We start from the raw sequence: 20976 nt of genomic DNA on the forward strand, positions 1-20976 counted from the left end.
GACCAGAAAAGAAACTCCTCCCATCACATAATAGTCAAAACACCAAAGGCACAAAATAAAGAAAGAATTTTAAAAGCAGTAAGGGAAAAAGGTCAAGTAACACATAAAGGCAGAACTGTCAAAATCACACCAGACTTATCGCCAGAAACTATGAAAGCCAGAAGATCCTAGACAGATGTCTTACAGACCCTAGGGGACACAAATGCCAGCCCAGGTTACTGTAACCTGCAAAACTCTCAATTAACATAGATGGAGAAACCAAGATATTCCATGACAAAACCAAATTTACACAATATCTTTCTACAAATCCAGCACTACAAAGGATAATAAATGGTAAAGCACAACATAAGGAAGCAAGTTATACCCTAGAAAAAGCAAGGAACGAATCGTCTTGGCAACAAAACAAAGAGAAGAAAAGCACACAAACATAAACTCATATCCAAATATGAATATAACAGGAAGCAATAATCATTATTCCTTGATATCTCACAACGTGAGTGGCCTCAACTCCCCAATAAAAAGATATAGATTAACAAACTTCATATGCAATGAGGACCCTGCATTCTGCTGCCTACGGAAAACACATCTTTTTTTTTTTTATTAACTTGAGTATTTCTTATATACATTTCAAGTGTTATTCCCTTTCCCGGTTTCTGGGCAAACATCCCCCTCCCCCCTCCCCTTCCTTATGGGTGTTCCCCTCCCAACCCTTCCCCCATTGCCGCCCTCCCCCCATAGTCTACTTCACTGGGGGTTCAGTCTTAGCAGGACCCAGGGCTTCCCCTTCCACTGGTGCTCTTACTAGGATATTCATTGGTACCTATGGGGTCAGAGTCCAGGGTGAGTCCATGTATAGTCTTTAGGTAGTGTGGCTTAGTCCCTGGAAGCTCTGGTTGTTTGGCATTGTTGTACTTTTGGGGTCTCGAGCCCCTTCAAGCTCTTCCAGTTCTTACTCTGATTCCTTCAACGGGGATCCTATTCTCAGTTCAGTGGTTTGCTGTTGGCATTCGCCTCTGTATTTGCTGTATTCTGGCTGTGTCTCTCAGGAGCGATCTACATCCGGCTCCTGTCGGTCTGCACTTCTTTGCTTCATCCATCTTGTCTAATTGGGTGGCTGTATATGTATGGGCCACATGTGGGGCAGGCTCTGAATGGGTGTTCCTTCAGTCTCTGTTTTAATCTTTGCCTCTCCCTTCCTTGCCAAGGGTATTCTTGTTCCTCATTTAAAGAAGGAGTGAAGCATTCACATTTTGATCATCCGTCTTGAGTTTCTTTGTTCTAGGGATCTAGGGTAATTCAAGCATTTGGGCTAAAAGCCACTTATCAATGAGTGCATACCATGTATGTCTTTCTGTGATTGGGTTAGCTCACTCAGGATGATATTTTCCAGTTCCAACCATTTGCCTACGAATTTCATAAACTCGTTGTTTTTGATAGCTGAGTAATATTCCATTGTGTAGATGTACCACATTTTCTGTATCCATTCCTCTGTTGAAGGGCATCTGGGTTCTTTCCAGCTTCTGGCTATTATAAATAAGGCTGCGATGAACATAGTGGAGCACGTGTCTCTTTTATATGTTGAGGCATCTTTTGGGTATATGCCCAAGAGAGGTATAGCTGGATCCTCAGGCAGTTCAATGTCCAATTTTCTGAGGAACCTCCAGACTGATTTCCAGAATGGTTTTACCAGTCTGCAATCCCACCAACAATGGAGGAGTGTTCCTCTTTCTCCACATCCTCACCAGCATCTGCTGTCACCTGAGTTTTTGATCTTAGCCATTCTCACTGGTGTGAGGTGAAATCTCGGGGTTGTTTTTATTTGCATTTCCCTTATGACTAAAGATGTTGAACATTTCTTTAGGTGTTTCTCAGCCATTCGGCATTCCTCAGCTGTGAATTCTTTGTTTAGCTCTGAACCCCATTTTTTAATAGGGTTATTTGTTTCCCTGTGGTCTAACTTCTTGAGTTCTTTGTATATTTTGGATATAAGGCCTCTATCTGTTGTAGGATTGGTAAAGATCTTTTCCCAATCTGTTGGTTGCCGTTTTGTCCTAACCACAGTGTCCTTTGCGTTACAGAAGCTTTGCAGTTTTATGAGATCCCATTTGTCGATTCTTGATCTTAGAGCATAAGCCATTGGTGTTTTGTTAAGGAAATTTTTTCCAGTGCCTATGTGTTCCAGATGCTTCCCTAGTTTTTCTTCTATTAGTTTGAGTGTGTCTGGTTTGATGTGGAGGTCCTTGATCCACTTGGACTTAAGCTTTGTACAGGGTGATAAGCATGGATCGATCTGCATTCTTCTACATGTTGCCCTCCAGTTGAACCAGCACCATTTGCTGAAAATGCTATCTTTTTTCCATTGGATGGTTTTGGCTCCTTTGTCAAAAATCAAGTGACCATAGGTGTGTGGGTTTATTTCTGGGTCTTCAATTCTATTCCATTGGTCTATCTGTCTGTCTCTGTACCAATACCATGCAGTTTTTATCACTATTGCTCTGTAATACTGCTTGAGTTCAGGGATAGTGATTCCCCCTGAAGTCCTTTTATTGTTGAGGATAGCTTTAGCTATCCTGGGTTTTTTGTTATTCCAGATGAATTTGCAAATTGTTCTGTCTAACTCTTTGAAGAATTGGATTGGTATTTTGATGGGGATTGCATTGAATCTGTAGATTGCTTTTGGTAAAATGGCCATTTTTACTATATTAATCCTGCCAATCCATGAGCATGGGAGATCTTTCCATCTTCTGAGGTCTTCTTCAATTTCTTTCCTCAGTGTCTTGAAGTTCTTATTGTACAGATCTTTTACTTGCTTGGTTAAAGTCACACCGAGGTACTTTATATTATTTGGGTCTATTATGAAGGGTGTCGTTTCCCTAATTTCTTTTTCGGCTTCTTTCTCTTTTGTATAGAGGAAGGCAACTGATTTATTTGAGTTAATTTTATACCCAGCCACTTTGCTGAAGTTGTTTATCAGCTTTAGTAGTTCTCTGGTTGAACTTTTGGGATCACTTAAATATACTATCATGTCATCTGCAAATAGTGATATTTTGACCTCTTCTTTTCCGATCTGTATCCCCTTGATCTCCTTTGGTTGTCTGATTGCTCTGGCTAGAACTTAAAGAACTATATTGAATAAGTAGGGAGAGAGTGGGCAGCCTTGTCTAGTCCCTGATTTTAGTGGGATTGCTTCAAGTTTCTCTCCATTTAGTTTAATGTTAGCAACTGGTTTGCTGTATATGGCTTTTACTATGTTTAGGTATGGGCCTTGAATTCCTATTCTTTCCAGGACTTTTATCATGAAGGGGTGTTGAATTTTGTCAAATGCTTTCTCAGCATCTAATGAAATGATCATGTGGTTCTCTTCTTTCAGTTTGTTTATATAATGGATCACGTTGATGGTTTTCCGTATATTAAACCATCCCTGCATGCCTGGGATGAAGCCTACTTGATCATGGTGGATGATTGTTTTGATGTGCTCTTGGATTCGGTTTGCCAGAATTTTATTGAGTATTTTTGCGTCGATATTCATAAGGGAAATTGGTCTGAAGTTCTCTTTCTTTGTTGTGTCTTTGTGTGGTTCAGGTATAAGAGTAATTGTGGCTTTGTAGAAGGAATTCGGTAGGGCTCCATCTGTTTCAATTTTGTGGAATAGTTTGGATAATATTGGTATGAGGTCTTCTATGAAGGTTTGATAGAATTCTGCACTAAACCCGTCTGGACCTGGGCTCTTTTTGGTTGGGAGACCTTTAATGACTGCTTCTATTTCCTTAGGAGTTATGGGGTTGTTTAACTGGTTTATCTGTTCCTGATTTAACTTCCATACCTGGTATCTGTCTAGGAAATTGTCCATTTCCTGAAGATTTTCAAGTTTTGTTGAATATAGGTTTTTATAGTAAGATCTGATGATTTTTTGAATTTCCTCTGAATCTGTTGTTATGTCTCCCTTTTCATTTCTCATTTTGTTAATTTGGACGCACTCTCTGTGTCCTCTCGTTAGTCTGGCTAAGGGTTGATCTATCTTGTTGATTTTCTCAAAGAACCAACTTTTGGTTCTGTTGATTCTTTCTATGGTCCTTTTTGTTTCTACTTGGTTGATTTCCGCTCTGAGTTTGATTATTTCCTGCCTTCTACTCCTCCTGGGTGTATTTGCTTCTTTTTGTTCTAGAGCTTTTAGGTGTGCTGTCAAGCTGCTGACATATGCTCTTTCCTGTTTCCTTCTGCAGGCACTCAGCGCTATGAGTTTTCCTCTTAGCACAGCTTTCATTGTGTCCCATAAGTTTGGGTATGTTGTACCTTCATTTTCATTAAATTCTAAAAAGTTTTTAATTTCTTTCTTTATTTCTTCCTTGACCAGGTTATCATTGAGTAGAGCATTGTTCAATTTCCACGTATATGTGGGCATTCTTCCCTTATTGTTATTGAAGACCAGTTTTAGGCCGTGGTGGTCCGATAGCACGCATGGGATTATTTCTATCTTTCTGTACCTGTTGAGGCCCGTTTTTTGACCAAATATATGGTCAATTTTGGAGAAAGTACCATGAGGAGCTGAGAAGAAGGTATATCCTTTTGCTTTAGGATAGAATGTTCTATAAATATCCGTTAAGTCAATTTGGCTCATGACTTCTCTTAGTCTGTCGACATCACTGTTTAATTTCTGTTTCCATGATCTGTCCATTGATGAGAGTGGGGTGTTGAAATCTCCCACTATTATTGTGTGAGGTGCAATGTGTGTTTTGAGCTTTAGTAAGGTTTCTTTTATGTATGTAGGTGCCCTTTTATTTGGGGCATAGATATTTAGGATTGAGAGTTCATCTTGGTGGATTTTTCCTTTGATGAATATGAAGTGTCCTTCCTTATCTTTTTTGATGACTTTTAGTTGGAAATTGATTTTATTTGATATTAGAATGGCTACTCCAGCTTGCTTCTTCTGACCATTTGCTTGGAAAGTTGTTTTCCAGCCTTTCACTCTGAGGTAGTGTCTGTCTTTGTGTCTGAGGTGTGTTTCCTGTAGGCAGCAGAATGCAGGGTCCTCGTTGCATATCCAGTTTGTTAATCTATGTCTTTTTATTGGGGAGTTGAGGCCATTGATATTGAGAGATATTAAGGAATAGTGATTATTGCTTCCCGTTATATTCATATTTGGATGTGAGGTTATGTTTGTGTGCTTTCATTCTCTTTGTTTTGTTGCCAAGACGATTAGTTTCTTGCTTCTTCTAGGGTATAGCTTGCCTCCTTATGTTGGGCTTTACCATTTATTATCCTTTGTAGTGCTGGATTTGTAGAAAGATATTGTGTAAATTTGGTTTTGTCATGGAATATCTTGGTTTCTCCATCAATGTTAATTGAGAGTTTTGCTGGATACAGTAACCTGGGCTGGCATTTGTGTTCTCTTAGGGTCTGTATGACATCAGTCCAGGATCTTCTGGCCTTCATAGTTTCTGGCGAGAAGTCTGGTGTGATTCTGATAGGTCTCCCTTTATATGTTACTTGACGTTTTTCCCTTACTGCTTTTAATATGTTACTTGACGTTTTTCCCTTACTGCTTTTAATATTCTTTCTTTATTTTGTGTGTTTGGTGTTTTGACAATTATGTGACGGGAGGTGTTTCTTTTCTGGTCCAATCTATTTGGAGTTCTGTAGGCTTCTTGTATGTCTATGGGTATCTCTTTTTTTAGGTTAGGGAAGTTTTCTTCTATGATTTTGTTGAAGAATTTTACTGGTCCTTTGAGCTGGGAGTCTTCACTCTCTTCTATACCTATTATCCTTAGGTTTGATCTTCTCATTGAGTCCTGGATTTCCTGTATGTTTTGGTCCAGTAGCTTTTTCCACTTTACATTATCTTTGACAGTTGAGTCAATGATTTCTATGGAATCTTCTGCTCCTGAGATTCTCTCTTCCATCTCTTGTATTCTGTTGGTGAAGCGTGTATCTACAGCTCCTTGTCTCTTCTTTTGGTTTTCTATATCCAGGGTTGTTTCCATGTGTTCTTTCTTGATTGCTTCTATTTCCATTTTTAATTCCTTCAACTGTTTGATTGTGTTTTCCTGGAATTCTTTCAGGGATTTTTGTGTCTCCTCTCTATGGGCTTCTACTTGTTTATTTATGTTTTCCTGGAATTCTTTCAGGGATTTTTGCGATTCTTTCAGGCATTTTTGCGATTCCTCTCTGTAGGCTTCTACTTGTTCTCTAAGGGAGTTCTTCACGTCTTTCTTGAAGTCCTCCAGCATCATGATCAATAATGATTTTGAAACTAGATTTTGCTTTTCTGGTGTGTTTGGATATTCCATGTTTGTTTTGATGGGAGAATTGGGCTCCGATGGTGCCATGTAGTCTTGGTTTCTGTTGCTTGGGTTCCTGCGCTTGCCTCTTGCCATCAGATTATCTCTAGTGTTACTTTGTTCTGCTATTTCTGACAGTGGCTAGACTGTCCTATAAGCCTGTGTGTCAGGAGTGCTGTAGACCTGTTTTTCTCTCTTTCAGTCAGTTATGGGGAGAGAGTGTTCTGCTTTCCGGCGTGTAGTTTTTCCTCTCTACAGGTCTTCAGCTGTTCCTGTGGGCCTGTGTCTTGAGTTCACCAGGCAGCTTTCTTGCAGCAGAAAAGTTGGTCTTACCTGTGGTCCCGAGGCTCAAGTTCGCTCCTGGGGTGCTGCTCAAGGGCTCTCTGCAGCGGCAGCAACCAGGAAGACTTGTGCCGCCGTTTCCAGGAGCTTCAGTGCACCAGGGTTCCAGATGGTCTTTGGCTTTTTCCTCTGGCGTCCGAGATGTGTGTGCAGAGAGCAGTCTCTTCTGGTTTCCCAGGCTTGTCTGCCTCTCTGAAGGTTCAGCTCTCCCTCCCACGGGATTTGGGTGCAGAGAACTGTTTATCTGGTCTGTTTCCTTCAGGTTCTGGTGGTGTCTCAGGCAGGGGTCCTGCCGCTCCTGGGCCCTCCCCCACTGGAGCCCAGAGGCCTTATACAGTTTCCTCTTGGGCCAGGGATGTGGGCAGGGGTGAGCAGTGTTGGTGGTCTCTTCCGCTCTGCAGCCTCAGGAGTGCCCACCTGACCAGGCAGTTGGGTCTCTCTCTCACAGGGTCTGGGGGCAGAGAGCTGCTGCGGGCCGGGATCCGCAGGTGTGGGACTTCCCCGGAAAACACATCTTAGAGACGAAGAAAGAAACTACCTCAGAGTGAAAGGCTGGAAAACAACTTTCCAAGCAAGTGGTGGGAATAAGTAAGCTGGAGTAGCCATTCTAATATCGAATAAAGTCGATTTTCAACTAAAAGTCATGAAAAAAAGATAAGGAAGGACAATTCATATCCATCAAAGAAAAAATCCACCAAGATGAACTCTCAATCCTAAATATCTATGCTCCAAATGCAAGGGCACCTACAGCCATAAAAGAAACTGTACTAAAGCTCAAAGCACACATTGCACCTCACACAATAATAGTAGGAGATTTCAACACCCCACTCTCATCAATGGACAGATCATGGAAACAGAAATTAAACAGAGACATAGACAGACTAAGAGAAGTCATGAACCAAATGGACTTAACAGATATTTATAGAACATTCTATCCTAAAGCAAAAGGATATACATTCTTCTACCACTCATGGTACTTTCTTCAAAATTGACCATATAATTGGTCATGCCTCAACAGATACAGAAAGATAGAAATAATCCCATGCGTTCTATCAGACCACCACGGCCTAAAGCTGGTCTTCAATAACAATAAGGGAAGAACGCCCACATATACATTGAAGTTGAAAAAAGCTCTACTCAATGATAACCTGGTCAAGTAAGAAATAAAGAAAGAAATTAAAGACTTCTTAGAATTTAATGAAAATTCTAAGGTACAACATACCCAAACTTATGGGACACAATGAAAGATGTGCTAAGAGGAAAACTCAGCGCTGAGTGCCTGCAGAAAGAAACAGGAAAGAGCATATGTCAGCAGCTTGACAGCACACCTAAAAGCTCTAGAACGAAAAGAAGCAAATACACCCAGGAGGAGTAGAAGGCAGGAAATAATCAAACTCAGAGCTGAATTCAACCAAGTAGAAACAAAAAGGACCATAGAAAGAATCAACAGAACCAAAAGTTGGTTCTTTGAGAAAATCAACAAGATAGATAAACCCTTAGCCAGACTAACTAGAGGACACAGAGAGTGCGTCCAAATTAACAAAATCAGAAAGGAAAAGGGAGACATAACTACAGATTTAGAGGAAGTTCAAAAAATCATCAGATCTTACTACAAAATCCTATATTCAACAAAACTTGAAAATCTTCAGGAAATGGACAATTTCCTAGACGGATACCAGGTATGGAAGTTAAATCAGGAACAGATAAACCAGTTAAATAACCACATAACTCCTAAGGAAATAGAAGTAGTCATTAAAGGTTCCCCAACCAAAGGGAGCTCAGTTCCAGAAGGGTTTAGTGCAGAATTCTATCAGACCTTCACAGAAGACCTCATACCAATGCTATGCATACTCTTCCATAAAATTGAAACAGAGGGAGCACTATCAAATTCCTTCTATGAAGCCACAATTACTCTTATACCTAAACAACACAAAGACCCAACAAAGAAAGAGAACTTCAGACCAATTTCCCTTATGAATATCGATGCAAAAATACTCAATTAAATTCTAGCAAATCGAATCCAAGAGCACATCAAAACAATCATCCACCATGATCAAGTAGGCTTCATCGCAGGCATGCAGGGATGGTTTAATATATAGAAAAGCACCAACGTGATCCATTATATAAACAAACTGAAAGAACAAAACCACACGATCACTTCATTAGATGCTGAGAAATCATTTGACAAAATTCAACACCCCTTCATGATAAAAGTCCTGGAAAGAATAGGAATTCAAGGCCCATACGTAAACATAGTAAAAGCCATATACAGCAAACCAGTCGCTAACATTAAACTAAATGGAGAGAAACTTGAAGCAATCCCACTAAAATCAGGGACTAGACAAGGCTGCCCACTCTCTCCCTACTTATTCAATATAGTTCTTGAAGTTCTAGCCAGAGCAATCAGACAATGAAAGGAGATCAAGGGGATATACAGTGGAAAAGAAGAAGTCAAAATTTCACTATTTGCAGGTAATATGATTCTATATTTAAGTGATCCCAAAAGTTCCACCAGAGAACTACTAAAGCTGATAAAAAACTTCAGCAAAGTTGATAGGTATAAAATTAACTCAAATAAATCAGTAGCTTTCCTCTACACAAAAGAGAAACAAGCCAAGAGAGAATTAGGGAAACGACACCGTTCATAATAGTTCCAAATAATATAAAATACCTCGGTGTAACTTTACCCAAGCAAATAAAAAATCTGTACGATAACAACTTCAAGCCTCTGAAGAAAGAAATTGAAGAAGACCTCAGAAGATGGAAAGATCTCCCATTCTCATGGATTGGCAGGATTAATATAGGATCGCCATTTTACCAAAAGCGATCTACAGATTCAATGCAATCCCCATCAATATACCAATACAATTCTTCAAAGAGTTAGACAGAACAATTTGCAAATTCATCTGGAATAACAAAAACCTCAGGATAGCTAAAACTATCCTTAACAATAAAGGACTTCTGGGGTAATCACCATCCCTAACTTCAGTCAGTATTACAGAGAAATAGTGATAAAAACTGCATGATATTGGTACAGAGACAGACAGATATACCAGTGGAATAGAATTGAAGACCCATAAATGAACCCACACACCTATATGGTCACTTGATTTTTGACAAAGGAGCCAAAACCATCCAAGGGAAAAAAGATACCATTTTCAGCAAATGGTGCTGGTTCAACTGGAGGTCAATATGTAGAAGAATGCAGATTGATCAAGGAACTCCATATCAGACAAGATACACTCAAACTAATAAAAGAAAAAGTGGGGAAGCATCTCGAACACATGGGCACTGGAGAAAATTTCCTGAACAAAACACCAATGGCTTATGCCCTGAGATCAAGAATCGACAAATGGGGACTCAGAAAACTGCAAAGCTTCTGTAAGGCAAAGGACACTGTTGTTAGGATAAAATAACAACCAACAGATTGGGAAAAGATCTTCACCAATCCTACAACTGATAGAGGGCTTATATCCAAAATATACAAAGAACTCAAGAAGTTAGACCGCAGGGAGACAAATAACCCAATAAAAAATGGGGTTCAGAGCTAAACAAAGATTTCACAGCTGAGGAATACTGAATGGCTGAGAAACACCTAAAGAAATGTTCAACATCTTTAGTCATAAGGGAAATGCAAATCAAAACAACCCTGAGATTTCACCTCACACCAGTGAGAATGGCTAAGATCAAAAACTCAGGTGACAGCAGATGCTGGCGAGGATGCGGAGAAAGAGGAACACTCCTCCATTGTTGGTGGGATTGCAGACTGGTACAACCATTCTGGAAATCAGTCTGGAAGTTCCTCAGAAAATTGGACATTGAACTGCCTGAGGATCCAGCTATACCTCTCTTGGGCATATACCCAAAAGATGCCCCAACATATAAAAAAGACACGTGCTCCGCTATGTTCATCACAGCCTTATTTATAAGAGCCAGAAGCTGGAAAGAACCCAGATGCCCTTCAACAGAGGAATGGATACAGAAAATGTGGTACATCTACACAATGGAATATTACTCAGCTATCAAAAACAATGACTTCATGAAATTCATAGGCAAATGGATGGAACTAGAAAGTATCATCCTGTGTTAGGTAACTCAATCACAGAAAAACAAACATGGTATGTACTCACTGATAAGTGACTATTAGAACAAATGCTTCAATATACCTAGATGCCCAGAACACATGAAACTCAAGAGGGATGACCAAAATAAGAATGCTTTACTCCTTCTTTAAATGGTGAACAAGGATACCCTTGGCAGTGAATAGGGAGGCAAAGTTTAAAACAGAGGCAGAAGGAACACCCATTCAGAGCCTACCCCACATGTGTCCCATACATATAGAGCCACCCAATTAGATTAGATGGATGAAGTAAAGAAGTGCAGGCCAACAGGAACTGGATGTAGATCTCTCCTGAGGGACACAGCCAGAAAACAGCAAATACAGAGGCGAATGCCAGCAGCAAACCACTGAACCCAGAACAGGACCCCCCATTGAAGGAATCAGAGAATGGACTAGAAGAGCTTGAAGAGGCTTGAGACCCCATATGAACAATAATACCAACCAACCAGAGCTTCCAGGGACTAAGCCACTAACCAAAGACTATACATGGACTGTCCCTGGACTCTACCCTCATAGTTAGCAATGAATAGCCTAGTAAGAGCACCAGTGGAAGGGGAAGCCCTTGGTCCTGCCAAGACTGAACCCCCAGTGAAAGTGATTGTTGAGGGGAGGGCGGTAATGGGGGGAGGATGGGGAGGGGAACACCCATATAGTAGGGGAGGGGGAGGGGTTAGGGGGATGTTGGCCTGGAAACCGGGAAAGGGAATAACAATTGAACTGTAAATAAGAAATACTCAAGTTAATAAAGATAAAACAAAGAAAGAAAGAAAGAAAGAAAGAAAGAAAGAAAGAAAGAAAGAAAGAAAAAGTAATGAGGTTTAGAGATACCATCTAGTATCACAAGACCTGAATGCTAAGGCTATATTTCATGTGAAGATTTGAGGTTTACAAATGGAAGTTCACCGGACTATAGCTTATCAAATGCACTGCTAATCTGAGAGTGAGTTAATACTTGGGAATAGTATAAAAAACAATCAAGTTTCACCAGAGAAAAGCAGATTAAAAGAGAATATCCCAAGGCTGCCTTCCTGGATGTTTAGGTTATAAAGAATATCTTAAGAACAAATTGATGTCTATTTATAGTAGTGTATGAAGGAATTAAATTTTAAAGGAACTAATCTTGTAGAGGTCTGGAGAACCTAACAACATGAAGGACAAATTTTTTTAAGTTAGTTCTATATTTTAAGTCTATTATACAATATTGATTCCGTATATTTATACAGAGATAGCCTTCGGTATGTAACTCTGCATTTGGACTCTCAATGCTGTCCTATATATTTTTCCCCCTCTATCCTTCTTTTCTTCTGGGACAGGGCATTTCCGGTTTCTGGCTGTGCCTGCAACTGATGTGATCCCATCCCACAACTCCCTGCTCCCAAATTCCATGAGAGAAAGAGCTGAACACCCAGAAGTGAGGGAAATCCTGCGACCACAGGAGAGACTTCCACTTTTGCCCACCTTTGCCCATATTGTTGGCCCAAGAGGAAACTGCATAGTGCCTCTGGATACAGGAATATAGGAGCAGTCCAGCTGAAGGAACCTGTGGCCCAGGTCTGTGCCCAGAACTGAACAGAACTGGTCAAACAGCTCACTGTACCCAAATCCCATGGCGGGTGGGGGGTGGGGAGCTGGACCCTCAGAAGTGTGGACACTCCTGAGAAATCAGAGGAGACAACTCTCTGCCCACATTCCTGATCATAGATGAAAAAGCCTAGTGCCATCTGTGCCCCCTGCACACAACAACTTAGGCGCAGTAGGGGCAGGACCCTTATGGTTCCTGCTCTCACTGAGAGCTGAAAACCAGCTGCCAGGAGCAACTACATGCATGAGAGCAGAACACTGTGTTCCCAGAACCTGCTGAAAGAAAACAGGAAAATGTCTATATGATTGCTGACACACAGGCCTACAGGAGGATCAAGACACTTTCAGAAACAGCAAGACAAGCTAACATCAGGGACAATCTGATGGTAAGAGGCAATGCAGGAACCCAAGCAACAGAAACCAAGACTACTTGGCATCACCAGAGTCCACTTCTCCCACCAAAACAAATACTGGATATCCAAACACAATGGAAAAGCAAGATTTTATCATGATGATGGAGGACTTTATGACAGTCAAAAAACTCCCTTAAGGAAATACAGAACAACACAAGTAAAGCCCTTAAAAAGGAAACATAAAAGTCCCTTAAAGAATTTCAGTAAAATACAACTATATAGGAGAAGGAATTGAATAAAACCATCCAGGAGTTAAAAAATGGAAATAAAAACAATAAAGAAAGCACAAAAGGAGACCACCCTGGAGATAGATAACCTAGGAAAGAGATCAGGAGTCATAGATGTGCGCATCAACAACAGAATACAAGAGATAGAAGAGAGAACCTCAGGAGGAGAAGATACCATAGAAAACATCAACACAATCATCAAAGATAATGTAAAATGCTCCTAGTCCAAAACATACAGGAAATGCAGGACACAATGAGACGATCAAACCTAAGGATAATAGGCATAGAAGAGAGTGAAGATTCCCAACTTAAAGGGCCAGTAAATATCTTCAACAAAATTATAGAAGAAAACTTCCCTAACCTAAAGAAAGAGATACCCACAAACATGTAAGACTCCTACAGAATTCCAAATAGATTGGACCAGAAAAGGAATTCCCTCTGTCACATAATAGTCAAAACACCAAATGCACAAAACAAAGAAAGAATATTAAAAGCAGTAAGAAAAAAAGTCAAGTAACATATAAAGGCAGACCTATCAGAATTACACCAGACTTCTCACCAGAGACTGTGAAAGACAATTCTTTAAAAAAACAAAAAACAAAAAAACAAAAAAACAAAAAACTAGTAACCTAGTTAAATGGTGCACCTTGATCACTCACACTTCGGAGGAGGGAGTATGGTATACAGATGTGTCATAAAGGTTCTCTGTTCACCAGCACATAGCTGAGACAAATACACACACTGCAATACTCAGTGGACTGAATGTGTTCAAAATAAAAGTGAAGAGCATGTGAAATTGGGAGGGAATCGTGAGGTAGAGGATGGGAGAGGAAATAGAGCGGAGGGAATAGGAGATGAGAGTGATTTGGTACTTAACATTTTTAAACATAGAAATTAAGTTAGAAATGTAAAAAATATCAACATTGTTATAATTGTACCAGTGATGAACTCACAAATAAGAAAATGATAAATGCATATGGAAAAAGTCCACTACTTGAGTTAGATAGCTTGATTAGTCAAATACCTTTTTCTATGTGTATTCCAAATGCAAATGCAGTCTAAATCAATGCAAATTAATTATGTTTCTGTGCCTGAATATATAAGGAAAAGAAAAGTGAAGACCAATAACCTATGTTAAAAAGAAAGTATCCTTGAAAATCAGCCAAATGGGAAATTTGGAAAGACTACATACAAGCACACAATTTTCAAAACAATGATAGTGTTAGCTTATGAAGAAATGACACAATACTGTGGCAAACCCACACTGGACATTATGGGAGACATTGAAAATGAAAAAAAAAAAAGTCAAAGTCTACATGAGGAATAAATTTCCATGAAAGAATAGGATAGGTTAGTGAAAGCCAGCACCAATATTCAAGTGCCCTTGGCATTCAGGCGTTTGATACTAATCATCAATGAGTAATTGTTGAAATGTGATATATTTGAGAGATGATTAATCTTGGGAGCAAAGCCTTCTGTTATTATAACATTTACTGTGGGCGCTGTTGAATGACTTTTTAGTTATTTTCAAATAAAAGTAAGTTTCCCTATCTCTTGATCTTCCATGCCTTTTTTTCCCATTTAGCCTTACAACATCATATATAGTATGAATGCTCTCACAGTTCGTGGCACTTAGACAGTAGTCTGTCCAGAATCTAATACTGTGAGCAATAAATTACTCCTTTGAATTACCTAGGTGTCAGTGTTCCTTTTAGAAGCACAAACAGGCTTATGATGGTCACCATTCCTTAGATCCTGAAAGTCTGAAAAACATAACGCAGAACAAAGAAAAATAAATTTATAATTATTTAAATATTAAGTCATGATCAGTGATTCTGAAGGTTTAAGACATACAGTTCCAGAGAGACAAAAGTTCTTCTGGAAATGGAGAGAAAATCAAATGACAAAGAACTATTCAAGAGCAACAGTGGAAGCCAGAAGAGTGGAATAAGAATGTAGTAAGAGAAAACCTTATTCTTATCTAATTTTTAAAATATTCTCTGAAAATGTAACACACATACATGTGCATAGCACAAACAAAAGTTAAATTAAGACGAAGTCATATATAGGCAATTGAAATGTTAATTTACTTTAAATACATCAAATATTCATGATAAAATATTAATTTCTTGTTTGAGTGGATATTTATTTTATTTACATTTCAAATGTTATCCCCTTTCCCGATTTCCCCTCTGCAAACCCCCTGCCCCTTCTCACCTTACCCTGTTTCTTTGAGGGTGCTCCCCCATCCACCCACACATTCCCACCTCATTGCCCTGGAATTCCTCTACACTGGGGCAAAGTCCTTCAGAGGACCAAGGGCCTCTCCTACCACTAATGCCACATAAGGCACCTTCAGCTCCTTCAGTCCTTCCCCTAATTCTTCCATTGGGATCCCTGTGATCAGACCTATGATTGGCTTCAAGCATGTGCATCTGTATTGCTCAGGCTCTGGCAGAGCCTCTCAGGAGACTGCTGTACTATGCTCCTGTCGGTAAGCACTTCATGGCATCAGTAATATTGACTGGATTTGGTGGATGCCAATGAGATGTATCCCTATGTGGGGCAGTCTCTGGATGGTCTTTCCTTCCGTCTCTGCTCTACTCTTTGTCCCTCTACTTCCTTTAGACAAAAACAATTCTGGGGTAAAATTTTGGAAATGGGTGGGTGGCCCCATTTCTCAACTGGGGGGGCATGTCTAACCTTTGGATATGGTCTCCACAGGTTCTACCTGTCCTTCTTTGGGTATTTCAGGTAATGTCATCCCCATGGGGTCCTGGGAAGCTCTTATTTTCCTGGCACCTGGGACTTTTCTTTCTTACAAATATCCATTGTTCACAAGGCATCATTGTTGATATAGCCCCGCCCATGACAAAATTAGAGTCTGTTCAAGCTACTCCTTATCTACACACTAAGTTGCCTTCTGTGAGCTCACTCCCATGGCCATGTTGGAGGCTTTAGCTAGGAAAAATGCAAAAGTAGCTGTGTGTATGTGTAGTTGCACTGTGTTAATACAAGCCAAAGGCATACATTGCCTGCCATTGGATATGGCCTTGAGAAATAATAGTGAGAAAAAATGTATTTCACAAGAAGAAACTGGAAAAGGTGCACGCAGTGATTTACTTACTGTGAACTCTGAAATCTTCAGGGTGTAAGTAAGTTATAAAAGCTTATCCACAATGCTGAACTGCCTGGCTGTTTTTATAAAGCACTTTTTGGAAAACACCTGTAAAATATAAACAGTATAAACATGTGGATGGGGTGATAGGTAGATGGATGGATGAAGACATGAGTAAGAATAATTCTGAATCTCATATTGTTAATAACTAGAAGATTTACTGTAAATTATTCGAGTAGTTGTCAGATGAATACACATATTTAAAAAGTAACTTAACTAATACTGTTACTACCTAAGAGTTGGATTCCATTCATTTTCTCCACCACTGAAGAACTGAAAAGCAAGAGAGATGCACTGGTACACCTCATAGCCAAGGTTTATTATAAACAAAAGTAAGCATAGCAAAGAAAGAGAAACTAACAGGACATGATCTGAAAACTAGAGTCCATTTTTCTTCCTGGAGAGTCGAGGGCTTTACATTTGTAGTATAATAAAGCTCCCTTTCTTTTCTTTAGATTAGTTGTCTGTGTTGTTTTGGTGGATTGGTTGATTCAGACAAAGACAGGGAAGTTTACTGGTTCCTGCCAAGAATAGTACAGCAAGAACACTGAAAGATCCAAACAGCAGTTTCCTATAGGCTGAGAAAGACCTATAAGTCTTTGTCTCAGGAAATAAGAACCCAGAAGACAACCATCTAAGTGTGACTTGAAAAACAGCTTTGTCTACCTATGACTCTTTTCTCATCACTCAATCTGTTCAGTCACTAACTGACTTCTCAATCATCAATACCAGATGGCCAGCAATAGACCATTAAACTTTTTCTCAAAGAGTAGCTTATTCTAGGTATGGCTTGCTTTCCAACGAATAAAGCCTAGCTATGCATACACACACACACACACACACACACACACACACACACACACACACACACCTATCAAGCCATGGAGAACAATATAAATGAATGATATGAAGGAAAGAAGGACGAAATTGAGGTTCATATTATTACATGTATAGCAATCTCAAATGTATGTTACATGGTACAAAAGGTACAAGTTCACAGAACATGAAACTTTACTGTTATATATTTAGGAATTGGGGTTGAATCACTATTAAATGATAAATCAAAATAAAAATAGGTAGCTCAATAAAACATAAAATTATGACAAATTAATCAAATTGTAAGATACAATATTTATAGATCATGAATTTGGAATGTATGTAAGATTTTAAGAATACAATTGTCGTGCCTTATACACACTAGAAATGTGTCTATGTCTGAGATTTTTGTATCTAATTTGAACATATATGTATCCTGTAACATATTTGAGAAAATCAATTCTGTCTTGCATAAAGTAAATTTCTAAATTCAATATTATAGTGAATACACCTTATTAACATTGTGCAACTATTTTGTAAGCAGAAAATTAACGATATAAACACTTTTAAATTCCTTATCTGTCATCCAAAGAAATAATTAAAAATTTTAATTAAATGGATCAATACTTTGAAAAAATGCCCCTAAATTGAGATACAAAAAGAAACTTACATGGTGTGCTTATATTAATAAATGAATGTGAGGCATGGTGGTGCATGCCTTTAATGCCAGCAGGCAATAGGCAGAGACAGGTGTAGCTTTTTAAGTTTGAGGCCAGGCTGGTCCACATAGCAAGTCCTAGGTAAGCCATGACTACACAGTGAGCCCTGTCTCAAAATATAAAAATTAATAAATAAATTAATAAATAATTAAGTAAAAACGGCATTTTAAAAGTTTAAAGATAGAAAATCAAGAAAATTAAGAAAAACGCAAGCAATATAACTGAAACAATTGGTAAAATGAGCATGAGAATGTTATTTGATGAAATTTAGAATAATATGTAGACTATAAAATAAGTAGAGTAAAATAATAATTAGACTATTTTAGAAATGAGATGTGATACAGTGAAGGGATTCAAAAATGCAGTTTAATTTCATTCAAATAATCACAGAATAAAAATATTATATTATACTTCCAATTAAAATACTAATAAGCCTATGGGTATAGCCAATATTCAAATAGTCAATATGTAAAAATAAAGTATTGAAGAAATTGTATAAAAAACAGAAAATTATTTGCGTAAATGTAAGAATTATGAATGAAGTATGGCCAGGTGGGGGTGGCATGTGCCTTTAATCAAATATTTGCCAGATTTTCGTTTTTAATTTTTAAAGTTTTGACTATATTAAGGGTCATAAAAATTAATGTATGTAGGGTCAGGAGAAAGAGCTAAGAATTTAAGAGTACTGACTGTGCAAGCATGTGGACTGGATTATGGATCCCAGCAGCCATGTAGAATCCAGGCAAAGACTAGAGTCTACTGTGGTTCGAAAACATGTGTAAGTAGAAATCTTACTTAACTTATGCATCAAAAGCCAATAGTCCTGCAGGCATGTGCAAATAACATTACAAAAAATAAAATATGTGGGATTATGTAGGTCCATGCCTAATGAGTGTGCATACATAAAATACATTTAATGAAATTTTTCTTTATCTCAGGATCAATGATAATTTTCTGGTACATGATAAAGTATACTGTTTAATCATGGTCTTTGTACTGTAAATAACATATTGAGGACCTATGCTTCCTACAGTACTGTTTAAAGCCACAAGAGTAATTTTTCCCTTCATTATTTAAACATTCAAAAATATGGCCTATAGAATAAGTAGACAAGAACAAGACAGTTACAATTAAATTTATCCTGTATATTATATCAGTCAACACCAACAGTGAAATAATGCCACATCAAAGTGCAAAGGTGAAAGAAAAATCACTAGATTTAAAATATTTGGCATGTGAAAATGCTGTTTACTGCTTTCCTTTGGAAGAAAATGAATCGTTTCCATTTCAGGTGATGAAAAGGCAGGGACATTCTTCTTCCAAGTAAAATTTAATAACCCCATTTAGATTTAAAATTTCTCTTCTAAAAAGATTTAAAAAAAAAGAAGTAGTTTGTAGCAGCTAACACTATGGCTAGAAAATCAATGTTACAATTTATGCTTACATGACAATGTGTTAATTTGGTGACAATATGTACATAAAGGTATGTGTATATGCATATGTACATACAGAAATTTAATAAAAAACAAAAATCCACTCATCAAACTTTTAACTTTCCTCTCATTTTAAGTTCAGTACTCTACTATTACAATAATCACTACCACAGCAAAAACAGCTTCAGTTAATAGCACTATTAACTCAAGAACCTAAAACAGCAACTACATTAATTATATTCATTATACTTAATTGAACATAATCATCAAACCTAACAATTCTTTGTACACTAATTAATAAAACAGCATGCATTCTGATATATATGTGTGTGTGTGTGTCTGTGTGTGTGTGTGTGTGCAAAAACTACATGAAACATAATTTAGTTTATAAGAAGATATTAGGTCAATTTTTAATATATTACATTTAGCAAGCCTTGGTGTCTCTAGTCTTTGTGTTGGTAACTCGAGAATATGGTAATAGGCTTTCTCAGATGTGAACAAATGCATTCCAATGTTGCATTTAACTTTGAAGGTTTTTAGTTTTCTATTATGACTTAGTGAGAAAGGATTGAAAGAACTGAGGGGATTTGAAACCCCATAGGACGAACAATAATATCAACTAACCAGACCCCCAGAGATCCCAGGGACTAAACCACCAACCAAAGAGTTCACATGGAGGGACCCATGACTCCAGCTGTATGTGTAGCAGAGGATGGCATTGTCAGGTCTCAGTAGGAGAAGAGGCCCTTAGTCTTGTGAAAGCTTGATGCCCTAGTATAGGGGAATGTCAAGGAGAGGAGGTAAAAGGGATGGGTGGGGGAGCACCCTCATAGAAGCAGGGGGAGGGGGGATGAAATAGGGAGGTTCCGGAAAGGAAACTTGGAAAGGGGATAGCACTTGAAATGTGAATAAATAAAATATCCAATAATAATAATAATAATAATAATAATAATAATAATAATAGTAATAAAAGAAGTTGCAACTTGTACAGTGATTCCATAGCCACCTGGTATGCCAAACACATAACTAATACCTACCTTCAACATTCCAAGTCCTAGATTTCTGCCACAGTCAAGAAAGCATTTTCTTCAGCTATGTCTCAACAAGGAACAATCTTGGCTACCAATGGCCTACCTCCAAGATATCTGTGCCAATGTAACCATTCCTGGAAGGACAACAGTGACTGCCAAGATTGTTAAATATTCCTGACAGGATCGATTCCTTTCTTCTCCAATGATTTGTGGGTTTTCTTCTCAATCTTCTCTCTCTCTCTCTCTCTCTCTCTCTCTCTCTCTCTCTCTCTCTGTCTCTCTCTCTCTCTCTTATTATTATTTTAAACTGTCCCTCCTTCCTATTTTTTAACTCAGTCTCTCCCTTTTGAGATCTATTTTCTGTTTATCACTTATTTATAAATTTTGTTGCTATCATAAAACTTCCTGCCAATGACCAACTAAAAGAAATAGTTTACCTTGGCTGAGCTTGAGAGACAGACAGACAGACAGACAGACACACACACACAGAGAGGGAGAGAGAGAGAGAGAGAGAGAGAGAGAGAGAGAGAGAGAGAGAGAAAGGGAGGGAGGGAGGGAGGAACAGGGAAGGAGGGAAGAACAGGGAGGGGGAGGGAGGGCGAGAGAGAGTGAGTCCCATAATGACAGGAAGACCATGTCAGCAGGTGAGCAGGCAGCTGGGCAAAAAGTCAGATGATCACATCTTCACCCACAAGCTGAGAAAGCCAACTGCAGTTGGTGCACAATGCTATATTCTCAAAGACTTCCTGCAGTCTTGTTCCACATTTTAAAGGTGCTATAATGTTCCCAAACAGTTACTCCAACCCAGAACCAAGCATTCAAATATATGAGCCTTTGA

General features: G+C 38.7%; 1 long non-coding RNA gene across 10 annotated transcripts in view; it reads right to left on the reverse strand.

Annotated features, from left to right (window-relative positions):
- Positions 1-20976, reverse strand: part of LOC120100812 (uncharacterized) — a 122928-nt gene that overhangs the window by 13218 nt on the left and 88734 nt on the right. For all 10 annotated transcript variants that reach the window (XR_015671620.1, XR_015671613.1, XR_015671621.1 and 7 more), the window contains exons 5-6: positions 16089-16187; positions 14654-14724 (exon numbers count right to left, since the gene is read on the reverse strand). This is a non-coding gene — a long non-coding RNA (uncharacterized LOC120100812). The remainder of the gene's footprint in view (positions 1-14653; positions 14725-16088; positions 16188-20976) is intronic.

The sequence above is a fragment of the Rattus norvegicus genome, chromosome 2 (assembly GCF_021556685.1).
Source record: "Rattus norvegicus strain SHRSP/BbbUtx chromosome 2, alternate assembly SHRSP_T2T, whole genome shotgun sequence".
Classification (NCBI taxonomy): Eukaryota; Metazoa; Chordata; class Mammalia; order Rodentia; family Muridae; genus Rattus; species Rattus norvegicus.